This window comes from Jaculus jaculus, chromosome 14 (genome assembly GCF_020740685.1).
Source record: "Jaculus jaculus isolate mJacJac1 chromosome 14, mJacJac1.mat.Y.cur, whole genome shotgun sequence".
NCBI lineage: Eukaryota > Metazoa > Chordata > Mammalia > Rodentia > Dipodidae > Jaculus > Jaculus jaculus.
Window position 1 is genome coordinate 47769822 of NC_059115.1, and position 24888 is coordinate 47794709.

A 24888-nucleotide genomic window follows, 5' to 3' on the forward strand; every position below is an offset into this window, starting at 1 on the left:
GCTGACCTGGAACTCACAGGAATCCTTCTACCTCAGCCTGGGGTTAAAGGTGAATGCCACCATGCCTGGCTAAAGATGAGATTTTTAACCACTTTTAATGGCTCAGAGATAAATCTTCTCAGATTTACTTCCATGTGTACATTGGTCACACTTCGAATATGCTTCAGCCTGTGGCTCACAGAGAATAGGAGAGCCATGCGGCCCCAGTGGGGCTTTCTCACTACCTGCCTTATTTTGCCAGATCAGGAGTATGGGTACAGCAGACTTTCCTGCTTGCTGAGACCTCAACCCCACTGGCTCTATGTGTCTGTTTTTTTTTTTTTTTTTGGTTGGTTGTTGTTTTTAAGTTTTAAGGTACTGGTTTCCAGAGATATGTTCCCAGTTTAGCTTCCCAACCAGCTTTTGGAGTCCCAGCAAGGCCAGGCAAAATATCTTACCTTTAAGCCAATTGAGGTGGCACACAACTCTCATGTTGGCTGCTCAGAAGGCCAAGGCAGGAGAATCATTTGAGCTCAGGAGTTCAGTGACAGCCTGGACAACACAGTGGCACCCTGCCTCAAAAAACAGAGTTCTTACAATGAACGAGGCACCCTTGTGATATGAATTAAGGAAGCCTTTAATCCCAGGCTGAGGTAGGAGGATTCCTGTGAGTTCCAGGTCAGCCTGGGCTAGAGTGAGATCCTGCCTAACAAAAATTAAAAAAAAAAAAAATCTGGACTCAAAAATTGCAGTTCATAGAATTTTTAAAAAATTTATTTTTATTTTTAATTATTTGAGAGCAACAGACAGAGAGAGAGAGAGACAGATAAATAAAGAATGGGCACACCAGGGCCTCCAGCTACTGTAAATGAACTCCAGATGCATGTGCCCCCCTTGTGCATCTTGCTTAATGGGTCCTGGGGAATAGAGCCTGGAACCGAAGTTCTTAGGCTTCACAGGCAAGCGCTTAACTGCTAAGCCGTCTCTCCAGCCCCAGTTCATAGACTTTTTAAGATAATGCATGGAGATGTAATCATGGTTAGAAATGGTAGTTTAGGGCCTGCTGGCCCAAATATATGATACTATGAGTTCCTGACCTGCACGCCGCCTCTTTACCCCGACTCATTCCTCGTGGAGGCTCCGTCTTTTCAGTATATGGGTCACTGATTCAGCAGAAGCCAGGAAAAGAACTTTGTAGCATCAGAATGTTATCCAGCTGTATATTCTTTACTTTATTGTAAGGAATGGTGAACAGTGGTCAATAGATAGTTTTATATTAAAAAGAAAGTCTTATAAAGGGAAGAGAAAGGAAGGGAGGAGGGTACTTAATAGGTTGATGTTGTATATATGTAAGTACAATGATTGTGATGGAGAGGTAATATGATGGAGAATGGAATTTCAAAGGGGAAAGTGTCAGGGGGGAAGGAGGGAATTACCATGGGATATTTTTTTTATAATCATGGAAAATGTTAATAAAAATTTAAAAATTAAAAAAAAGTGGGTGTATGTGTGTGGGTATATGTGCGTATGTGCACGTGGAAGGTCAAGTGACATTTTTGGAGTTGGTCCTTACCTTCCACCTTCTGTCAGGCGGGGTGGGGTCTCTAGTTGCTCACCACTGCACTGACACATGCCCGTGAGCTCCCAGGAAATTCCTGTCTCCACTTCCCTTTGCACAGAACCCTGACACAGATTCCAGCTTTTTGGGGTCCAGGGACCTAACTCAGTCCTCAGGAGTTGTGCAGCAAGCACTCTGCCCATTGTGATGGTTTGATTCGGGTGTCCCCCACAAACTTAGGTGTTCTGAGTGCTAGGTTCCCAACTGATGGAGATTTGGGAATCAATGCCTCCTGGAGGAAGTGTATTGTTGGGGGCGGGCTTATGGGTGTTATAGCCAGTGTCCCCTTGCCAGTGTTTGGCACACTCTCCTGTTGCTATGGTCCATCTTATGTGGGCCAAGGGGGTGATGTCCACCCTCTGCTCATGTCATCATTTTCCCTGCTATTGTGGAGCTTCCCCTCGAGCCTATAAGCCAAAATAAACCTCTTTTTCCCGGAAAAAAAAAAGAAAGTCTTCAAGTAGCTATTTCAGAAAGGTGTAGTGCCTTAGAAATCAAGATGCCACTGTTAGTTAAGGTAAGCGGGACACTGGTAGGGAAGCACCTACGAAAGAGGCTTTCCCACAGTTGAACTGGTAGATAGTTAGCTAGGGACTGGGCCAGGAAACATGGATGCCACCTTGCCTGCTCGGACAAGACTAGAACCCTCATCTTATCCACGCTCATGCAAACTGGTTTCAGACATCATGGTGTCAGCTTCCTGCTTCTTCCTCAACCTCTCCTGGGCTCAGCACACCTGCAGGCTGGCCCTTCCTCAACCAGCCTCCCGAGCCCACCAACAGTCAGGTCTCTTTCTTACACCCTGAGCCTGATGATGAGGCTCATCCTAACTGGATGTCTGATTTATAGGAATGGGCCTGAAACACGTGCATAAGCTCCTTACCATTTTATTTTGGTTCATTTTTATTTATTTATTTGAGAGCGACAGACAGAGAGAGAAAGAGGCAGATCGAGAGAGAGAATGGGCGCGCCAGGACCTCTAGCCACTGCAAACAAACTCCAGATGCATGCGCCTCCTTATGCATCTGGATAAAGTGGGTTCTGGGGAACTGAGCCTCGAACTGTGGTCCTTAGGCTTCACAGGCAAGTGCTTAACCACCAAGCCATTGCTCTAGCCCCCTTACCATTTTTTAACGTTATTTATTTGAGAAAGAGGCAGATGGACACACAGAGAGAATGGGTACATCAGGTCCCCCAGCCATTGCAAACAAACTCCAGATTCATGAACCACCTTGTGCATCTGGCTTATATGGGTCCTGGGGAATTGAACTTAGGTCATTTACCTTTACAGGCAAGTGCCTTAATCACTAAGCCATCTTTCTAGCCCCTCCTCACCATTTTGACCTGTCTCTTAGCTCTCCATAACCCTTCTTTTTCTCTTCTTCCTCATGTAAGGGGATCTTTTTGGTTTCTCCTTACCCTTCCCAGGCTGGCTGGGAGGGAGGAGACTTTCTTTTTGCTTGGATGTCTTCTCGTTTGCTTCTTGTGTGTACAAGCCCCTTTCCCAGAGGTTTCTTTCCTGGCGAAAGACCTTTCCCTAGGTGAGGGAGACTTTCTTGGTCTCCCCTCCCCATTCCCAGCTGGTGGGAATATAGGGGAATCTCTTTTTGCTTGAGCCTTCCTGTTTTGTTTTTCCTCTTCATCCTAACTCTCCCTAAAATCAAGCTCATCATTCATAATTCACTTTTCTACAAGTCGGTATTTTCAGTTCTTTGGTAACTTGGCCAAGGATCGGAAGTTGGAGTTCATAACCCTGGGAGGGTCTCCTGCTTCGTGATAGAAATCAAGTCCCTGCCAGGACTCCATTCCTGGATCATTGGGATTACAGGGTTTGTCATTGGCCAAGGATATCAGCTGCATGCTGGGAGCTATCCAAAGCCACACTTGCCATGGGCCAGTGAGCAAGGTGGGGGACACAGACACAAACCCATGCCTTGGAGATGTGGACTTCCTTTGGCACTCACTTTGGTGTTTGGCCTTGATGACCTTCGTCTAGAATGTTCTAGCTCACTTCTCACCTTCTTTCTCCATCCTGCTTGTCACTGGGCTCAAGCCGCAGCTGTGTGCCGATGGCTCCATGGTTTCTCTGAGTGTTCATGTGACAAAATCCTTGCTCTGCTCAGTCCATCTGGCCATGTGCCTTTCATATAGGAAGCACAGCTCGACAGAGGACCCCTATAGACAAGGTGGCACCATATGTAAGCTTTCTGAGCCCTACATCCCAGCCCCGCTTTGGGTTCCCCATCAAAGCTCTGTAGATTAGGATTTGGTTAGGAACCTTAAACCTCATGATAGTGTGTTTTGGCTATGAGGGACCTCCTATGTGACACTGGTCCCTTAAGATAATGTGGGCTAATGGCATCATGTTGGTCTTAGTTTGTTTAAGTACACCCTATGATGAAATTGTCTAATGAGACTTAGAACACATCCCCACCACTAGGCAATATGAAACTGCGTTATCTGGAGGACCCTTGCAGGAAGTCCCAGCCAGGATGTGAAGCTAGAAAGAGCGGAAGCCAACAGACAGTGTGTTCTGAGGAAATCACACCTTTGGGCAGCAAGAGCTGAGAGCTGTTAGTGTGGGGATGCCTGGAAGGCACTATAGAACACCTTCTGGGTTGTCTGTCCCGCCTGGGAGAAGGGTGGGATGGAAGCCAGGGTACTTTCCCACTATACGACATTGTTAGTGTCTTTTCTATAGAGTGTTAGCCCCTGACTGGTGCACCTCTGTTCTCTAATGGAATCTCTGAGTTGTGAGTGCTTCATTTAGAAGGTAGGGGTGTAGGAACGGCATGTGTTAGGGTTTATAGAAGGGCCTGGAAGAAAATCACCAAGCCTATTTTATTTCTTTTAATATGTGCAGTTAAAGTGGAACCTACCAAGAAGTGTATGTGACCCAAACTCTGCTGCCTCCCAGCCGTAGTGCTGGGTGCAGGGCCGTAGCCTGAGATGCACCTACCAGCATCCTCCCTCGGTCTTTCACTGGCTCTGTGTGGCGGGGTGTGCTTGTTTTGGGGACCACAAGGACTTAGCACCACTGTGCAGAAGCAGCTTCACTCATCCTGCCCTGAGACAGAGGCTAATATGGATGGAACTCCAAAGGAGAAAAAGAGAGAGGCAGAGGGGCTTGTGTGTACTAATGACCTTGTCGAGAAAGGTCTGGATCTACATGTGCCCAAAGCCAGAGCGCCTCCGAGTTTTCCAGTTGTATGTATTCATTAATTCTATCTCTTGCTAAAGTTAGTCTGAAAGGAAGCCATCTTTAGAGGACAACAGAATTCTGATAGATGGGAGCAGACACCCCAAGAATGAGTGTCAGATCTCAAAGTAAAGATTTAAGGAAAATAATTACTTCTCTTAGTGTGGCATCTTGTATTTCGTGGACAAGACTTAAATACAAGGTGGCATGTCAGCTAGAAAGATAAGACTGTTCCCTTCCCTCCTTGTTACTTTTGTGGCTGGGGTACATGGTCACATGCTTGTTGGCCCTAGCCCTTGATTTGGCACGAAGGAGGTCCAGTGTAACTTGCCCTTTCATAGGTAGCCACTGAACAGACCCACCTCTGAGGCTGCTGTAGATTGAACTGTTTTTACCATTACTGGCTCAGATGAGGGAACCTCAACTCTCAGATGATGATGGAACCCTAACTTAGATGATGACTTTGGAAGTAGGGTCTTTGGGAGGTAATCAGGGTTAGAGCAGGGCATGATGGTGGGGCCTGCAAGAAAGGATTCTTATTCAGAGACACCAGGACATGTTCTCTCCTTCACCCCTTCCCTTTTACTATCTCTGTCTCTACATCTTACTCCCTTTCTTCTTCTCTCCCTTTCTTGTTACTTCTCTCATTTGTTTTGCAAATGGGCTTGTATGTTTGAATGTGTATATGAGAGGGAGAGAAAGAGAGAGAGGGAGGGAGGGAGGGAGGAGACCATAGCATACCTTGGGTGTCATCTTCGGGTGAAGCCCACCTCCTTTGAGTCAAGGTCTCTCATTGGCGGGAGCTTGTCAATTAAGCAAGACTGGCTGAACAGTGAGGACAGAGACCTATCTATCTCTACCCCCTTAGCACTGGGATAACAAACACATGCCACATGCCCAGTTTGTTTTTTTTAACTATTCTATTTCTTTCCTCCTTTATGAGAGAGAGAGAGAGAGAGAGAGAGAGAGAGAGAGAGAGAGAGAAACAGAAAAGCAGATAGAGAGAATGGGTATACCAGGGCCTCTAGCCACTGCAGACAAACTCCAGACACATGTGCCATCTTGTGCATCTGGCTTATGTGGGTCCTGGGGAATCGAACCTGGGTCTTTAGGCTTTGCAGACAAGCACCTTAACTGCTAAGCCATCTCTCCAGCTCCCAGTTTTTTTTTTTTTTTTTTAATTTGGTTTCTGATGATTAAACTTAGGTCCTCGTGCTTGCAAGACAGGCACTTCAGCCACTAAGCCATCTCCTCAGCCCCACGTCTCCTTCTCTGTACATTTTCCCCACCGCCCCGCCAAAAAAAATAGGTATAAAGAGGTTACTGAAGTACTGAGAGACAGTGACCAACTTCAAGTCAGAAAAACAGTCCTCAACAGTCCTTGATGGTAGACTCCCCCACCTTCAGAAGCATGAAAAAAACTGCTGTTCAATCCCCCCCTGAGGCCCCGGCCTGTGTGCTTGTGTGCTTGTGGCTGCTGTAGCCCATGCAGACATGGGCTAAAGGGAAAGTTGATCTCACTACCTAGCAAGTGAGTCCTAGATAGGAAGGAGTTTCTGGGTCACCACCCCCCTAGCTCCTGGATCTGAGCTGTGCTCTGGCTCACCAGTAGCCCCTGGGGAAACGGGGCTGTCCCCATGGATTCTCAGCAGTATGGCTCAGACATGTGTCATGTGCAGAACAGAGTGCTTGGCAACTCTGGCCTCTGCACAAATGCCAGCGGAGCCTTCCCAGCCTGGGGACACCTGGAGTCTCCAGGAAACTGAGAACCCTTCCCATCTCTCCTGAGGGCAGTGGCTCTTCCACTGGTTGCCAGTTGGAAGCTCTAGAGTCTGGGATTTACCTGCCTTGCTTCATTATGAACCTAATGGACTGTACGTCAACGCTGGCCCAGGGCTCAGAGCTGCCCATTCAGGTGGGAGCCTTCCAGCCCCTAGGGATCGGGCCAGGGTGTCCTTGGGCTGGGCCATTACAGAGCTAGACAAGCTCCAGCCCCAGGACTCAAAGAGGCAGAATGGTGTGTGTCCAGCAGGTTTGCCTTCAGTTTCCTACCTTGAGGAATAGGCTAATTGAATCCTCACCTGCAGACAAAGCACCTTAAACTTACAGAGAATGCCACCATCTCCCCTGGCTGACCTTTGCCCGTTTTGTCTTCGTCTTTGCTCTCAGAAGTACTTTCCTTAATTACTCTAGCTGCAGTTTCTGCCAACTTCATCTTGCCTTGCATCTACCTGTTACCTAGAGACAAGATAACTCACAGTGGGTTGGAGACTGAAGCCTGGGGGTAAAGAATGAGTTGAAATTCATCCTACCCAGCCCCAATTAATGGTGTCTCTCCCATATACACACTGTATGTATGTATGTATGTATGTATGTATGTATGTATGTGTGTGTATACACACACACACACACACACACACACACACACGCACACATATATATATATAAAACAGTTGATAAAATCAAGTTGTGGGGAGAATAAACTGAAGTTCCTGGGACTTGGGAGCTGTGGTAGTTTGAATGTATGTCCCCCAATAGACTCAGGTGTTAACTTGGGTTTCCAGGCGCCTGGCTGGAGGAGGTGTTGCTGGGAGCACATCCTGAAGTCCAGTCCTATGGTGTCACTGGGGACAGACCTGAATTCTAGCCCGGAGATATGTAGTCTGAGCTCTGCCTGGCTCCCTGCTGTTTTGCTGCCTTTCTGTGCTGCTTCGGTGTGTGCTGGTTGCTGGTGGTCTATCTCTGCTTCCATCTGTGAAAGGAGACCAGTCTCTTCTGCCATTGTGGAACTTTCCCTGGATCTATAAACCTGAGATAAATCCCATTCCTACCACAAATTGTGTCTATTTGTACGTTCATCCCAGCAACGTGGAGCTGTCTACAGCAGGGGTTAAAAGCAGTAACTAGATCTCTCTGGAGTCCTCCTTAGACAATATTCCTTGGCTTTACCAAAATGCAAGAAATTGTCCAATTTCTTCTCTAGTTGAGAGGCTACATTATTTAAACTGATAGTTTAAAATGTAGCTTTTGGGCTGGAGGAATGTCTTAACCTACAAGCCAAATGACCCAGGTTTGATTCCCCTGGATCCACATTAGCCAGATGCACAAGGTGGCACATGCATCTGGAGTTTTTTGCAGTGGTTATGGGCCCTGGTGTGCCCATTCTCTCTCTCTCTCCTTCTTTCTCTCTGTCAAACAAACAAACAAATAAATACATAAAAATTTTAAAAATGCAGCTTTTTATTAGGAAGTTGATGGAGAACTGAGATTGTGTGATGTCTCTGTACCTCTGATGTGAAACCCATAGAAGGTGGCACTTGATGAATTAAGGGGTGAGGATGAGTGGGAGGCGAAGCTGTCAATCCTAAGCAAGTGCTCTAAGTCCTTATATAGTCACACACTGTATAGTGACATTTCAGTCAGTGGCAAACAGCATGGATGATGGTGGTTCTGGAATATTATGAGGAGCCAGTAATTTCTGGTGCCTAAGTGAGGCTGGATCCATTGTAAAGTCATAGCACCAGGGATTACCTATGTGTTTTTGGTGATGGTAGTATAAAAAACAGGAAGATAGGGCTGGAGGGATGGCTTAGCAGTTAAGGCATTTTTCTGCAAAGCCAAAGGACCCAGGTTCAATTCCTTAGGAACCACGTTAGCCAAATGCACAAGGACGCACACATCTGGAGTTTGTTTGCATTGGTTGGAGTCCTGGTGCATCCATCCTCTCACTCTCTCTCTCTCTCCCTCTTTTTCTCTGTCAAATAAGTAAATAAATAATTTTTTAAAAAAAATTATGAAGATAAAAGTATAGGAACAGGGGCTGGGAAGACAGCTCAGGGGATAATGTGAGCATGGGGACCTGAGTTTGATCCCCAGAACACATATAAACATGCCAGCTGTGGCTGTGTGTCTGTGTGTCTGTGATTTCAGCATGGCAAGGGCAGTGGAGACAGAAAGATCGCCAGGATTTATTGGCCAGTCAGAGTAGCCCACTTGGTGAACTCTAGGCCAATGAGAGACTGTGTCTCAAAAAGAGATAGATGGCATTCCTGAGGATAACACCACATTGTCTTCTGGCCTCTACACTCATGTGCATGCATGCACATACCTACATACACATGCATCTGCACACACATGTGTCCAGATGTATAAAAACACATGGGGCTGGAGAGACGGCTTAGCAGTTAAGCGCTTGCCTGTGAAGCCTAAGGACCCCGGTTCGAGGCTCAGTTCCCCAGGTCCCACGTTAGCCAGATGCACAAGGGGGCGCACGCGTCTGGAGTTCGTTTGCAGAGGCTGGAAGCCCTAGCGCGCCCATTCTCTCTCTCTCCCTCTATCTGTCTTTCTCTCTGTGTCTGTCGCTCTCAAATAAATAAATAAATAATTTAAAAAAAAACACATGCTCACACACAAAGTACAGCAATACAGTTGTGAAGAGTATGTCATAAATTAATCATGACACCAAATGACTAGTTACTACATATTGGGCCTTTACTGCGCTGTTTTCATTACTGTAGTGCGTGCCACTACTTATTTCAAAAGAGTTTTCCGGAAAGCCACATACTGTGTTACATCAGCCACAGCCTCAGACATCCTCTGTTGCAGAAACCTCAGTGGCCCCTGGGCTTGCTTTAATCTCCTGCTGTCATGTTCATCCAGGGACACAGGGCCACAGACCATATGCTGCTAGGGCAGGAAGTGGACCAGAGCATCCAGGTTTGTGTCAGTTGCCCTGTCACATGACATACTGAAATCCTTCCTGACGTATTTCTCGGAGTGTGTTATTCTGGTGTTAGGCAGCGCACCACTCACTAGTGAATGCTGGCTTATTTAATCTTCGCAACAGCCTTGGAACATAGATAGTTGTATCATTTGAAAGTGAGCAATCTCTGGTTATTAAGAGATTCATTTGCCCAAGTTCACATGTGACAGACTAACTGGAGAGGGGTTGCTGAGCTCTGTTCCTTAGCTGGCTAGCTATCAGCTCCCCAAGGCTGAGGGGTAGGGTGAGAAGAGCGGGATGTGGTGTGCTGGTGATGGGTGGTGACTTTTCCCCAAGAATGGTCACACAGAGTGTCATCTGTTCTCAATTTACACTCTGCCTCCCTCTGTGGTAGCCCCTCCAGATGACACACATGCTCAGGCTGTTGGCCAGGAACTAAATTTATTTGCAAGCCCAAAGTTCAAACAGGTACATAAATTACGGGTACACAGCCTCATTCCTCAATGTGGCCTGACACGGTTGAGTACCCAGCGTGGCTTTATGGGCTGTGCACTCCAAATCTTCAGCTGGCTGGTCTTGCTGGGCACTTTGGCTGTCCATCCAGCAAGCACAGAACCCCAGATGACTGGCACATTAGCAGCGTTCTCTGCTCTGGCCCACTTCACTCTTGTGGCCTGCTGTGCCACATGCCTTGACTTTGCCACCTGCCCTCTTTCAGGCTTCCTGTTGCCTTATTATAAAAATCTGAACTCCTGCCCATGACTTGCAAAGTCTTTTGCTCCAGTGCGTGCCCTCTTCTCCCTGCATCCCTTGACTCTTCCCAATCTTCTTTAGCTTTTATGAATGAGCAATATGAGGAACCTGCAGTCCCAGCTACTGGGGAGGCTGGAGCAGAAGAGTCATGCAAACCCTGGAGTTCAAGGCCAGCCTGGGAAATCTCCTTGCAATTAAAAAAAAGAGGGGGATTGAGGAGATAGCTCAGTTGGTAAAGTACTTGAATGCATGAGGACTTGATTTGAGTTTGACCCCCAAAAACCCTGTATAAAAAATAAAGCCAGCTAGAGAGATGGCTTAGTGGTTAAGCACTTGCCTGTGAAGCCTAAGGACCCTGGTTCGAGGCTTGATTCCCCAGAACCCACGTTAGCCAGATTCACAAGGAGGCATACAGGTCTGGAGTTCCTTCACAGTGGCTGGAGGCCCTGGCATACCCATTCTTTCTCTCTCTCTCTATCTGCCTCTTTCTCTGTCTGTTGTTCTCAAATCAATAAAATAAAATCAAAATAAACCTAAGCAGGGTAGTGTATGTGTGTGATCTCAGAGCTGGGAAGGGGGAGACAGCCAGTCTAATTTCCAGACTAGTGACAGACCTTGTCTTTAAAAAGGTGGATGCGAGCCGGGCATGGTGGCGCACGCCTTTAATCCCAGCACTTGGGAGGCAGAGGTAGGAGGATCGCCGTGAGTTCGAGGCCACCCTGAGACCACATAGTAAATTCCAGATCAGCCTGGGCTAAAGTGAGACCCTACCTCAAAAAACCAAAAAAAAAAAAAAAAAAAAAAAAACAAATGTGGATGCAAAGGTGGATAGTGACTGCAAAATGACACCCAAGGTTGTCTCTGGCTCACACACACACACACACACACACACCCCTTAACATGCATGAGAACTCACACAGGAAAAAAGAAAACGACAAAGAAAAACCAGACAAGCAGGACTTGAAGAACAGAAAGTGACTTTTTCTGCAGCCTTTAGTGCTCTGTCCTCTGATGGTAGAAATGGTTGTGTCTGCCAATTTGATTCTAGTTCCCCTAGGCCTGGCTAAATGCCAGCCATCTCCTCACAAGTTACATCACTTTAAGCCCCTCGTCTGTGTTGCTGGTTTCTGCTTACTTTCATCCTGCAACGTGTCTACCTTTCTTCAGGGAGGTCCATGTGACAGACATTTCAGAGACCCCTGAAGTGGATTGGAGAAAAGACTGCACTCTCTCGTGCGATGGAGGAATGCACCGTGCAGTGGACTGACAGGCCTGGAGCATGGGACCTATTTGGGGGTCTTCTAGAGAATATGGCATTTGCTGGAGTGAGTGGAAGACAGTGGAGTCCGCTGAGGGCGTTTTAGCAAGTGAGACCAGGAACGGCGATGCTGACATTTACCGCACATCGCCTCTGGTCCTCACTAAGGCAGGTGTTTTGCGTCCTGTCGTTTCCACGACTCCTCACGATGGTTCTAGGAAGAAACGTGATTCCTGTTTTACAAGTGAGGAAACAGATGCAGAGAGGGCAGGAAAGTTCCCTGAGGTCACCTCTCATTTTCTTTCAGCAACACTGACTTCCTGGTGACAATGAGCTAAATGGTTCAGTTAACCCGGTCTCCAGGCTTTCCTCTGTTCGCACAGAGGCCTCTCTTCCAAAGCTCGACCGAGCGCCTGCTGATCATCTAAGAATCCTGCAGTTCAACCAAAGGTTACGTTTTGGCACATTTGCGAAGTTTTGGAAAGATAGCAAACATATGGGTGTTAAAAATGGTATATAGCAGCATTAGTCAGTTGAGCCCTCTCTCTCTTGGGAAGTTGAGGGGAGCGCCAGACATCTAATTGGAGAACTTACTGAAGTTTCCTTCGAGTGTGCCTCGTTAGCAACCCATCTTTTTGCTTTTCCATTACCAAAATAAATAAATAAATTGGGCTGGGAAACTATTCCTAAGAAGGAGCATTTATCCATTTTTTTTTTAATGAACTTAATTTCTTGTTCAATACTGAAATATATTTGGGGGATTTAATTGCCATTGGGTGATAGGGTACCAGTTGCCAATTTCTCACGTACTTTAAGCAATCTGTCTCCTTTCAGAGTGTGACAGTTGGCAGGAAATCTTGGGCATATGAGAGCCTGGGATTGTTTTCAGACATTCAGAACCAGCCCTCACATTTTCAGGCTCCTGTCTAGCTTCCACTCCCTGGCGCCTTTTACCACTGGGTGCGTGGAGGACTTGCTTGAAGGGAGGCTCTGAGAAACCCTATTTGATCCTTCCTACCTTGGCTCTGGGGTGGCTCGCAGTGGCTTCCCCTTTCCTAGAGACTCCATCTGCTGCCAGAGAGGGCAACGGAGCACGTGAGACCCAGGAACTAACTCTATTTCCTAGCAACCGAGAACCCATTTCTCCCGTCAGCAGGAACGCACAGATTTATGTCAGCTACAAACGCCGTTATCACCATAATAAACCATATATTTACAGCCAGCTAATCGCGTCTCTCCATCCTGGCAGCCCCCACACTGGCTAGGTTCCCATTTGGAGCCCCCCAAAATACAATGAAGTGCTGGCTGAGTACTCATTTAGTTAACGGCAGTGCCTGACAAAGCTACTAACCGCCTAATTATGAAGGAAGATTACTGATACCATTAATTGAATGGTTGTAAAACTCCGGTGAAGTCAGATGGTAGTAAAGTCCATTTTCAATTTACTAGGCTATTAAAAGTATTTCCGGCTATAAAATAAACAGACACAAAGCATACTAAACAGGCTAATATGGAAACATAAAAAGAGAAGGGAGAAGCTTGTCATAGTAATTAGTGCCTGTGATTAGCTGTGCCACACACCCAGCGGTGGAAATTAAAGATTAATTTATGACCGTGCCCTAACGAAGGGGGCTTGTTGATGGAGGTTCTGCCTACAGGTGGGCTAGGTACCTTGTCATTTCTTCCTTGGGACTGTGATCTGTGACTTGTGACCGAAAGGTGTTTAGTTGATGTGTTTCCTTATTCTGGGGCTTCAGTTTCCCCATAGGAATGGATTGGTTTAGGAGTTTTGGAGGCTATAATGACCCAGTGATGATCTGGCCCATCATGATATCCTACTGTGCTGGGGTTGTTGATTAACCCTTTATTACAGCGTAGCAGCTCATGTGGTCATGCCCCTTGCCCAAAGCCGTCTCTCCACCACTCTTTGGCTTCCACATCCTAGAAGGTGGTCTGAGAGAACCCCGTCTTCATGCTGCTCAGTGCCATTTCTCCTCTCTGCCTCTTCCCTGGCTCCTGGCAGCTCATGGAGATGGATGGGCTGTTTGAGGGCAAAGCATTTAAAGAGGTACCAAGCCTGTCACATCATAGACGTACGGAGCCAGGAACCCTGGAGGTAGGACTGATAGACAGTGTGAGTGACAGTTGTGTCCCTTGTTCAGAAGTTGTGACGACTGTGCAGATAGTGACACCAGCAGAACTAAGTAGAGAGCCACTGAGGTGGGTCCGTGTGGCTGCACAGGACACGCGAGATAAAGCCCATTTTGCCCCCACGTGATTCCAGGCTCACTCAAAGAGACCCACTCGTCTAGGACCTCCTCCTAGCCCACAGCTGACACCATCCATGGTGACATGTGGGACCTGTTAGCGGGGATGGCACAGGACTGCCATTTATTGCCAATTCAGTATCATCCCATCCTGTGCGTTATCTCATTCAAATCCAAAAGTCCCCCAGGAGGCAGCTTCTGTGTGTCCCACTGTACAGATGAAAAAACCGAGTGTCAAGGCAAAGGCATAGGTTGGTTGAATATTTTATTTTTTAACTAATTAACTTATTTGAGAGACTGTGTGTGTGAATAGGTGTGCCAGGGCCTCTAGCCACTGCTAAGGAGTACCAGATGCATGTACCACCTTGTGCATCTGGCATATGTGGGTACTGGGGAATCGAACCAGGGTCCTCTGGCTTCACAGGAAAGTGCCTTAACTGCTAAGTCATCTTGCCAGCCTTGACTATTTTAAATGTAAGATGTTTGTCTCCTCCTGCTATGGTCACAATCACCCCTGAGGCCTTCTCTACTCCTGACTTCTGTGGGTGAGGACTTTGGAACAAAGTTGTTGAAGGAGGATCCAGGACAGACAGCTTATAATCACACATCACCCACTTAGCATTTGCCAGTGAGAAGCTAAAGGTTCAGAAAGGGGACAAAGTCACAGTTTGATTCCAGGGCATTTTAACCCCAAGTACTTCAGTCCGTCAAGGATACCACACGTCCTAAACATTCACTGACAGTGCAGGTCATCCTCCTCCACCACCACACGTAGATAGTAGTTTTCGCAGGGAGAGCAGCGGTAAAAGACCAAGTAAGGAAATTACAAGCTTCAGAGGGTGAGAAAAAGAGAGTACGGGGATGACCACTGTGAAAACAGGGGGCTTGGAGTGAACGTGACCTGGTGTCCCACTCTGCCAACTGCTAGCTGGGCATCACTGAGTAAATAACTTCACTCCTCTGATTGCTTTTCTAAACTAGTGATTGGGGGCAACAGGAAGAATGCAGACTCTTCTGAAGGGGCCTGAGTGCTCAAGGAGTGTCCTGTTCTTCAAAGTCTGCTTTATTTCCCCCTGGATTAACAAATTGGCACTCTACCTGGTAGTGTAGAGAATGAGAAATGCAGGAAACAGAGGCTCATTGAGTTTGCAACACAGTCTTGTGTTTTGGAAATAGCCGTGGACAGTGTAATGCAGGTTTGCTGGATGCCTGCATGGAGACCCCATGGGGCCATGAGGATGAACCATGAATTGCAGTGGAGACCCAGTGGAGCTGCTAAGGAAAGCTGCCGGTCCTGATGAAGTTTTCCAGGACTATGAGTAGCCTAGCTGGAGGGGTGGAATTGGAATACCAGAGACTTGTTGCTGGTTAGAATTATTGGTCGTGGATAATTATTGGTCATTGGCTAGAGTTGTTGCATTTGGAGCTATAGAGTTTGATGTTTTCCCTGTTAAATCATGTATTTCTTGAATATTTCTTTGCTATGCCCAATACCATCTTTTGCAGTATGAGTGTTTATTCTGTGCCATTATGGTTTTGGGGGGATTTTTGGTATTATGGCTCAGTTAAAATATCTTGGACTATTATGGGGATCATCTGGAATTGATAAAAAAAAAAAAACTATAAGGACTTTTAAAGTTGGATGCATACACTACATTTTACATCATGTATGGATATCAGTTTATGGAGCCAGGGGTGGAATGTGGTAGTTTGATTCAGATGCCCCCCATAAGCTTAGGTATTCTGAATGCTAGGTTCCCAGTTGATGGAGATTTGGGAATTAACACCTCCAGGAGGCAGTGTATTTTTGGGGGTGGGCTTATAGGTGTTTTAGCCAGTTTCCCTATGCCAGTGTTTGGCACAATCTCCTGTTGCCAGGGGGTGATGTCCACCCTCTGCTCATGCCATCATTTTCCCTGCCATCATGGAGCTTCCCCTTGAGCATGTAAGCCAAAATAAACCTTCCCCCTCCCCCACAAACTGCTCTTAGTGGGGTGTTTTCTGCCAGCAATGTGAACCTAACTGCAATGATTAGCAACAGCTAGCTTGACTGGATTGTTGCAGGAGTTCATTGATGGTGTGGGACTCAGCTGTCTCCTGTCTGTCCTATAGTTAGCTCTCCATACAGAAGGCCATTGTCATTGCTGCTGAAGAGGCTTTGCCGTGGCCAGCAGCATTTTGAATGCCTTTGCTCTGCTTTTCCCTAGGCCCTTTCCCACAGCTGCCCCTTCCCAGCACAGCTGTTGATTAGAAAATTCAGAACAGAGCTGAGAGGCTGGGGTCTCACCCTGTTTCTGCCCCACCATGAAGGCACTGGGCCACAGACTTGTGGCTACTGTACTCTGGGCTGTGGTCTCCTCATCTGAGAGTCACACACTTGACCAGGGCTCTGTAGGGATCCACAGAGCTCCTCAGACCCTGCTTTCCTCAGAGGACACAGAATCCAGGCCAAATCTAAACTACTTGGTTTCCTGAAAAGAAGATTTTTGTTTTCTTTCTTTACATATGTATTTATTGGGCTGGTGTGATGGCTTAGTGGTTAAGGCACTTGCCTGCGAAGCCTAAGGTCCCATTTTCGATTCTCCAGGCCCCACGTAAGCCAGACGTACAAAGTGACACAAGCGTGCAAGGTTGCACATGTGCACAAGTGGCGCACGCATCTGGAGTTGGACTGTAGAGGCTGGTGGCCTTGGCATGCCAATTCTCTTTCTCTCTCATAACATATATTTATTCATTAATGAGATAGAGAGGATGAATTAGGATGGGCATGCAAAGGCCTCTTTCCACTGCAAACACACTCCAGACTCCTGTGCCACTTTGTGTATCTGTCTTTATGTGGGTCTTGGGGAATAGAACCTAGGCTGCCAGGCTTTGCAAGCAAGCTCCTTTAACATTGTAGCCATCGTCCCAGCCTTTGAAGGAGTTTTGACAATCTAAGAAGGGAGAGATTGCTGGGGCACATTGCTTGAAGTTTGAACGTGGCATAGCCCAGCCACTGCCTAAGAGAAACAGGGTACCCTGCCTGTATGCACTAAGCCCCAGAGACCTTGTTCAAATATGCCATTCTATTGCTGTTAAGACAGTCAGGCTGTGGGCTGGAGAGATGGCTTCGGTTAAGCGCTTGCCTGTGAAGCCTAAGGACCCCGGTTCAAGGCTCAATTCCCCAGGACCCATGTTAGCCAGATGCACAAGGGGGCGCATGTGTCTGGAGTTCATTTGCAGTGGCTGGAGGCCCTGGTACACCATGCTCTCTCTCTCTCTCTCTCTCTCTCTCTCTCTGCCTCTTTCACTGTCGCTCTCAAATAAATAAATAAAAATAACAAAAAATAAAATTTAAAAAAAAAAAGATAGTCAGGCTGGGCGTGGGGTTGCTGGTCTATGACCCCAGATACTTGGGAGGCTAAGGTAAGAGCATCATAAGTTCAAGGTCTGCCTAGAGTACAGAGTAAGTTCAAAGTTAGCCTGGGCAACCAAGTGAAAACCTATTTCAAAACAAAAACAAAATAGGGCTGGGCCAGGCATGGGGGCTCATGCCTTTAATCCCAGCACTCGGGAGGCAGAGATAGGAGGATCACCATGAATTCAAGGCCACCCTGAGATTACATAGTGAATTCCAGGTCAGCCTGAGCTACAGTGAGACCCTACCTCAAAAAACAAAAACAAAAACAGTGCAGTGGTGGGGTGCTTGCCTAGCATGACCAAGGCCCTACTTTCAATCCCCAGGGTGGGGGAGAAAAAAAAAAAAGCAAAGTGAAATAAAAGAACCCCAGCTCCTCCTTCCCTGAGCTCCAGATCTGATTGAGAATAAAGTAAGTTATGTAGCAATTTCACAGATTTAGAGCATGCCACCCAAAATGTGGCATCTTGTGTTATTGACTATTTTAACTGAGCTAAAGGAATTTAAGAGGCAGCAGGAGCGGAAGTATATGCCAACCTTCACCCGAGGTAGATCCCGAGACCCAGAGGTGAGAGCTGTCCTCTGCATGGCCAGAGGGAAAGGACATTCTTGTCTTTAAAGACAGGGGCCATCGAGATGCCTTGCTCAGTTTCCCCCCACTTTACTGCTCCTAGCCCATGTCTGCCTCTGTTTGCTTTGTTTTGTTCTCCTTGAGACAAGACAGGACTGTAGACAAGGTCTCACTCTGTACCCCAAACTGGCCTTGAACTCAGGATGCCCCGACCTCAGCCTCCTGTGTTCTGGGATTACAGGAGTGTGCTCCCGTGCCCAGCTAAATGTGCCTTTACCCACAACCTTCACCCAATCTAACATAAAAACCCTCTGGTTAGCCATCTCTTTGTGCCTTCATTTCCTTATAATGACTCTGGTATCACATAAAACTTACATGAAATAAGTTTGTATGCTTTTCTCCTGTTACCGGTCTTTTTTATTTATTTTTTTGAGGTAGGGTCTCACTGTAGCCCAGGCTGACCTGGAATTCACTATGTAGTCTCAGGGTGGCCTTGAACTCACGGCAATCCTCCTACCTCTGCCTCCCAAGTGCTGGGATTAAAGGCGTGCGCCACCACGCCCGGCTGTAACCGGTCTTTGATTGAGCCAGGGGCCCTAAGAGGTGGCAAGTTTTTCCACTAGTTAGTGCAACTTTTCTTTGCTTTTGCCTGTTGTGCTCCCAGAAAGCTAAGTTTGTAGCAGAGAATAGTGAGCAAGAGGTAGCCCTGGCTTGGGATCACTATCCGGGGAAAAGACAAACCTAGGCATTGTCCCCCAACCACACTGTTTTGGGGTGGCTTGCGAGTGGGCACAGTACCAGTCACTGGGTGCAGTTCTGTATGTTTTAAATTGTTTATTGACAACTTCTATAAGTATAGCCAATAAACTGAAATGAGGTGCTAGGGGTTCAGAAAAGTTCTTGAACCCCAAACCCTAGGTTTGTGTCTACTTTTAACCAAATAATTGAGTAAAATAAAACTGAGAAGGATAATTATTAGGTTGCTATATTTATTGAGGGAAGTACAGAGCCAAAGAAAGGAAAATGAATACACCCACATGGTCTGAGAGCCCATGTGGTAAACCTGGAAAAACTGTAGAGAAGACAGAAAAAAAAAAGTACAAAGAAAGGCTGGAGAGATGGCTTAGTGGTTAAGGTGCTTGCCTGTGAAGCCTAGGGCCCAGGTTTAATTCCCCAGAACTTACGTAAGCCAGATGTTCAAAGTGGCACATGTGTCTGGAGTTTGTTTGTAGTGGCTGGAGGCCCTGATGCACCCATTCTCTCCCTCAAGTGAATAAATAAATAAAATATTTGTTAAAAGAAGCGCGAAGAGCTCCTGCCATGTGGAGGGCCAAGAGGGGGGAAAGTGCCTATGTGGAAAGTAGGGGTTGGGGGTTCTCCGCTTGTCTTGGCCCAGCTGGACCAAGAAGAGAGGGGACCTCAGCAGAAGTGATAAATGGGCTGCCAAGAAAAGAAAGCTTTTCCCCTTACACTCATCTCCTTATAACCTTATGGTGGTGGGCCCTGCCTTCTAGCATAGGTGAACCAGAGAGACAGCCACTGGTCTGGGCTTGGGACTATCTCAGGAAGAGGCTAGCCATGACGCCAAGCTCTGGGGGCTGAATGTTAGGACTAGATTTAAATCCTAGCCAAGTCCTCCCTCCCAGGAGAGGCCCAGGTTGTTTGTGGAAAAACAGATCTAGAGAAGAGCTAAGAAGTGAGATCATTCCTTGCTCTCTAGCAAAGTGGAGACTGCAAGGATCGGCCCTATATTATTTGGGGTTCTCTAGAGGGACAGAACCCATGGAATGAATTGTATTAAAAGGGAATTTACATTAGTTTATGGCAGTCCAGCAATAGCAGTTTGCAGGCCTGAGAGCTGCTCAGTCCACGAGTCTGGATGCCTCAGCAGTCCCAATCCGGCATTGAATGCCTGGAGGCGTCCTGGAGAGACTCTGCTCTTCAGTGCACGCTGGTCTTCCGTCCACACTGGAAAGCAGCAAGCAGCCAGGTGGGAGGAGGGGATAGTTTCCTTCCCTGAGCTTCCTTAGATAAAGCCCCCCATACCCCCATCACTCTGAGAGGGTCGGCTTACTTTGGGAGAAGGGCTCACCCTGGAGGAAGGATTCCTCCTTTAGTCCATCCTCGCTGGAAGCAACCTCAGAGACCCACTTATGGTAATGTCTGTGGATTCCTAAACAGATCAAGTTGACACAAACCATCACAGGCCCAAAGATATTCCTGCATCTTACTTTACTTTCAGGGACCCAGTCACCCAACCACCTAACATAGCTACCTGACTCCCTCTCCAAACCATGATAATTCCCTTCTACCTCCCTATTTCCCCCCTCCCAAATCCACTCTCCATTGAATCTCTTCTTTCCAATTATTCTCTCTTCTATTTTGATGTCATCATATTTTTGTCCTCTGATGTCTTATATAGGTAGTGCCAGCTCATCTTAATTAATTAATTAATTATTTTTAAATTGACTTGAGAGCAAGTGAGAATGGGCGTGCCAGGGCCTTCAGTCTCTGTAAATGAACTCAAGATGTGTGTGTCCCCTTGTGTGCATGTGTGATATTGTGCACTTGCTTACATCACTGTGCATCTGGCTTATGTGGGACCTGGTGATTCGCATGTATGCTCTTAGGCTTCGCAGGCAAGCTCCTTAACTGCTAAGCCATCTCGCCAGTCCATAGGGTCAGTCTTTTAATACCTACAACAACCTTATGAGGCAGAAAGTTGCTTGTACTCACTAGGAAGCCAAAGTTCAGAGTGATTTAACAACTCACCCCTCCTCCACATAGCTGACCCACCCAGTCCTGAGACCCAGGCTGGCTTGCTGGCCAAGCATACATACTTTGTCTCTAGCTTGAGCTTCAGACTGTCTGGAAAGGCACCAGGGGTTACACAGCAGGCTTTCCACAGGACCATGTTAGAATCGCCTTAGGAAAGTCACCCTGCTTGCATGTCTGTGCCGCATTCTCTAAGACTGGCTGAAGTCAATTCCTTTACTATTGTAACTGTGATCCTATGCTGAGGGGAATTGGATAAAGGCCTGGCAGGACAGAGGAGGTAGTCTGAGGTCTAAGGAGAGACACTGGTGCCCTTCATGCTGAGAGCAGAAACAGTGAAGCTGTCTGAGACCCATTCACCTTCCCCATAGGAAAGGACTCTTGAACTGCCTTAGCTAAGTCTACAAATCTCCTGGCCATTGTCTCGTGGCTTTATTTAAACTGTAAGCCTATCACAGGCACGTTGGAGAGGAAATGGATTCTTCCTCTTCCTGGTTTGGCAAAATTGTTTTTTTAAAAAAGGCCCATTTTCCTTTACCAATTTCTGTTTGCTAATTTCTTTTGAAATACAGAGGAGCTGTGACCATGGGTTTAGGGTCACCAACAAAGCTCATTTCTTTTTTTTTTTTTTTAACCTTTTTTATTTTATTGTATTTTATTTATTTGAGAGTGACAGAAAGAGAAAGAGGCAGACAGAGAATGGGCGTGCCAGGGCCTCCAGCCATTGCAAACGAACTCCAGACTCCTGCGCCCCCTTGCGCATCTGGCTTATGTGGATCCTGGGGAATCAAGCCTTGAACCGAGGTCCTTGGGCTTCACAGGCAAGCGCTTAACCACTAAGGTGTCTCTCCAGCCCACAAAGTTCATTTCTGACCTGTGTCAGGTTGGTGGTTGACAGTATTTTCCTCCCTCAGTTCACACATGAAAATATAGCAGAATCCATCTCTGGCTCTGGGGATGCTCAGGCCCAGACCTGGCTTCTGGTCTATCACTGGCCACCCAAGTGATCCTCTAACTGCCAGGCTTTGAATCTTTCCCCCAGAAGGGAAGTCTTCTTCCCACACGCTGATGCTGGTGATGTCTGTCTGTTGCCAGCATAAGAGGCCAATGAAGTGACAGAAGCAATAATGAGAATAACCAAAGCTGGCTCCCGTGCTGCAGATGGAGCCGTGGGAAGTGTGCGCACCAAGAGACTTTCGTGAGCAGCTCTGGACTGCAGCCCCAGTGACCGCAAAAGACAGCCTCAGCTGCAAAGAGGACAGCCGCAGCGTCAACCCGGGCGTTCCCCAGAGCCCCTGATTCCCTGGGTGTTTCTCTTTGCACCCGCCCACCCCGCCACAGAGAGCGCTGCTAGCTGCCTCATCCCATGGCTCTCACTGTTGCTGTGGGCAACATCAGCTGCTCATGGCACGCCTTCCCTGGACACAGGAGCACAGGCGGCCTCTGCCCTGCCAGGCTAGACGTGCGCAAGGATCGTGTTCCCCAGGGCAGATCCCACCTCAGGTGGGCAGGTATTGGGTGGGCACATACCCAAACTAGGGATGTAGCTCCATTGGTAGAGTGCTTGCCCGGCACACATGAAACCCTGGGTTCAAGGCCCAGCCCTGCATAAATCTAGTGTAGTGGTTCAAAGCTGTAATCCCAGCACTGAAGGAGGTAGAGGCAGGAGGATCAGAAGTTCAAGGTCATTCCTTTTTTTTTTTTTTTTTTTTTTTTAAGATTTTCAGTATAGAGCCTCGCTCTAGTCCAGGCTGACCTGGAATTCACTATGTAGTCTCAGGGTGGCCTCGAACTCACGGTGATCCTCCTACCACTGCTTCCAGCGTGCTGGGATTAAAGAGGTGCGCCACCTCGCCCAGCTCCAGGTCACTGTTGTATATGTGTAGAGTGAGTTGGAAGCCTGACTGGCATACATGAGACTTTGTCTCAGAACGTTAAATAAATAAATATTGGTCAAGCTGCCTTGCTTCTAGATGGGTGGCTTCAAGGCTTGTCCTACACACTGTCCCTACAGTCCCTACCGGATCACCCTTCAGTCTCCCATATGGGCAGCCTGTTCCCAAGCTCTCTTCCTGGTTTCTGCTCGTCTGTTTCCCTTCTATTCCCTTCCGGGTCTCCCTGAGAGCACTTCTCAAATTAAGTGCTTACACTCAAATGTTTTCTCTTGGTCCACTTCCACAGAAACTAAGTTATTTGGTTCCTGCCCCACCTTTGCCAGTGGCACGTTGCTGATGCCACTTGATTCATTGTTTGTCCTTGTGACCTCAGCGTCACTGGCTGCAATCCCAAAATGATGAATCAGAGAAAATCAGATGAAAGAGTTGTGAAGATTCCAGAACATATTCCATGCAGTCTAAAACCACACCCAACATGTAGTAGGTGTTCAATAAATGTAAATGCCTTATTATTGTTGTTATTTTTTTTTAGACAGTTTTACTATATAACCCTAGGCTGGCCTGAAACTCATAGTCCTTCTGTCTTAGCCTCCCATGTGCTGGGATCACAGGGTCTATTATTATGCTTTTTAATTTTTTGTTTATTTTTATTTATTTATTTGAGAGTGACAGACAGAGAGAGAAAGAGGCAGCTAGAGAGAGAGAGAATGGGCACGCCAGGGCCTCCATCCTCTGAAAGCCAACTCCAGACACATGCGCCCCCTTGTGCATCTGACTAATGTGGGTCCTGGGGAATGAAGCCTCAAACCTGGGTCTTTAGACTTTACAGGCAAGCGCTTAACCGCTAAGCCATCTCTCCAGCCCCTATTATTATTCTTGGCAGTTCCTGGGACTTCATTGGTGGAGTACAAATCCATCAGGAGAGCTAAGAGCTCTAATACTTCCAACTTCCTCTCTCTGGTTATTTCAGAGAATTGGATTGATTTATTCGCTTAACGTATCTTTAGCAAATATTGACTTTACACCTATTATGTCAAAGCTACGGTGCTACAGTAGCTATAAGGAATAAGATGAAGTCACTCTCCAGGGACAGAAGACATCTCCCCAAGCAGCGGCATCTAAGCACATGGGGGTGAGTGAGCCAGTGAGTGAGGCGACACAGTCTGAAGTGAGTTCAGGGGAGGGCAAAGGTCACGAGGCTGGTGTGGGGAAGGGAGTGGTGCCTCAATTTGGTGGAGTTTCAGTAGAGGAGCTGGAGAGAGAGAGAAAGCTCTACATGGAGGGGAGCAAGAGATAAAAGGTAGGAGTCACCCAGCATCCTGCAGACAACACACTGTATCTTGGTGAGAGAACATTCCTTCTTCTGTCAGGGATGAAGGGCAGAAGACTCTCCCCAACCCGAAATGATGCTGCATGTGAATCTGCTGGTGCTTCCAGATCATTCTCCATGCAGCAGAAGCCCTCAGCTTCAAGGTCAGCATAAGTACTATCTCCGTGTGTGTGTGTGGTGGGACATACACATAGCATGCAGATGTATGTCTCCCTGTACATGGGTGTAGAGGGCAGAGGAGAACATTACGAGTCTCTTCTATCACTCATCCATTTATCTCTCACTGGATCAGGAGCTGCTGTTTCCTTCAGTCCAGCTGGCCTGTCCGGTGAGTTCCAGGGATTCTTCTGTCTCCACTCCTCACAGGACTGGAGTTACAGGTGTGCATGGTCACAGCAAGCTGTTGATCTAGGGGTTGAGAATCTAATTCGGGACAAATGAGGCCCATGTGCTTGTACACTAAGCACTGTTACCCCCTGAGTCATCTCCCTCACCCCAACATCTCCATTTCCCAGATGGAGTCACTGAAGCTCCAGTGAAGTGACTCATACAGAGACCCAGTGTCACAGATACCCAGCACCTTGAAAATGGGATTCACACAGTACATTTCCTCTCGAGAGGGACACTTGCTCAGCACCTTAAAGGAATATGTCCCTGTGATGCTAGCCAGACCTGGAGGATGACATAAAGCCCCGTGCCCCATTCAGAGCATCTCCAAAGACTGTATGGCTCTGCAAGTCATGGGTTACTATAGCAACACATCACCAACTCACGTCACCCCCAGGTGCCCAGTGTTTACCCTGCACAGTGAGGTTGACCCATGGCTGGGGGTGACCAGGGCTTTGGCTCAGACTCCCAGAAAAGAGAAGCTCAGTTTGAGGCAGGATAGGATTGTGCCCCTTAAACCCAAGGGTGTGGCAAAGATGACCTCACCAGTGTAATGGAAATCTAAGCAGGGTTGGATTTCTCATCTGTTTCTTTCCTGTGTTTGGAGAGGTGGCAATGCACAGCGCTGCCTAATTGGGTGGTGAAGTGACCAGTTAGCAGTTTTCTTATCCATGCTGAGCAGAGCTGGAGGAGGTCTTTGGGGCAACATGATGTGAGGGCTCTGGGCAATACTGGA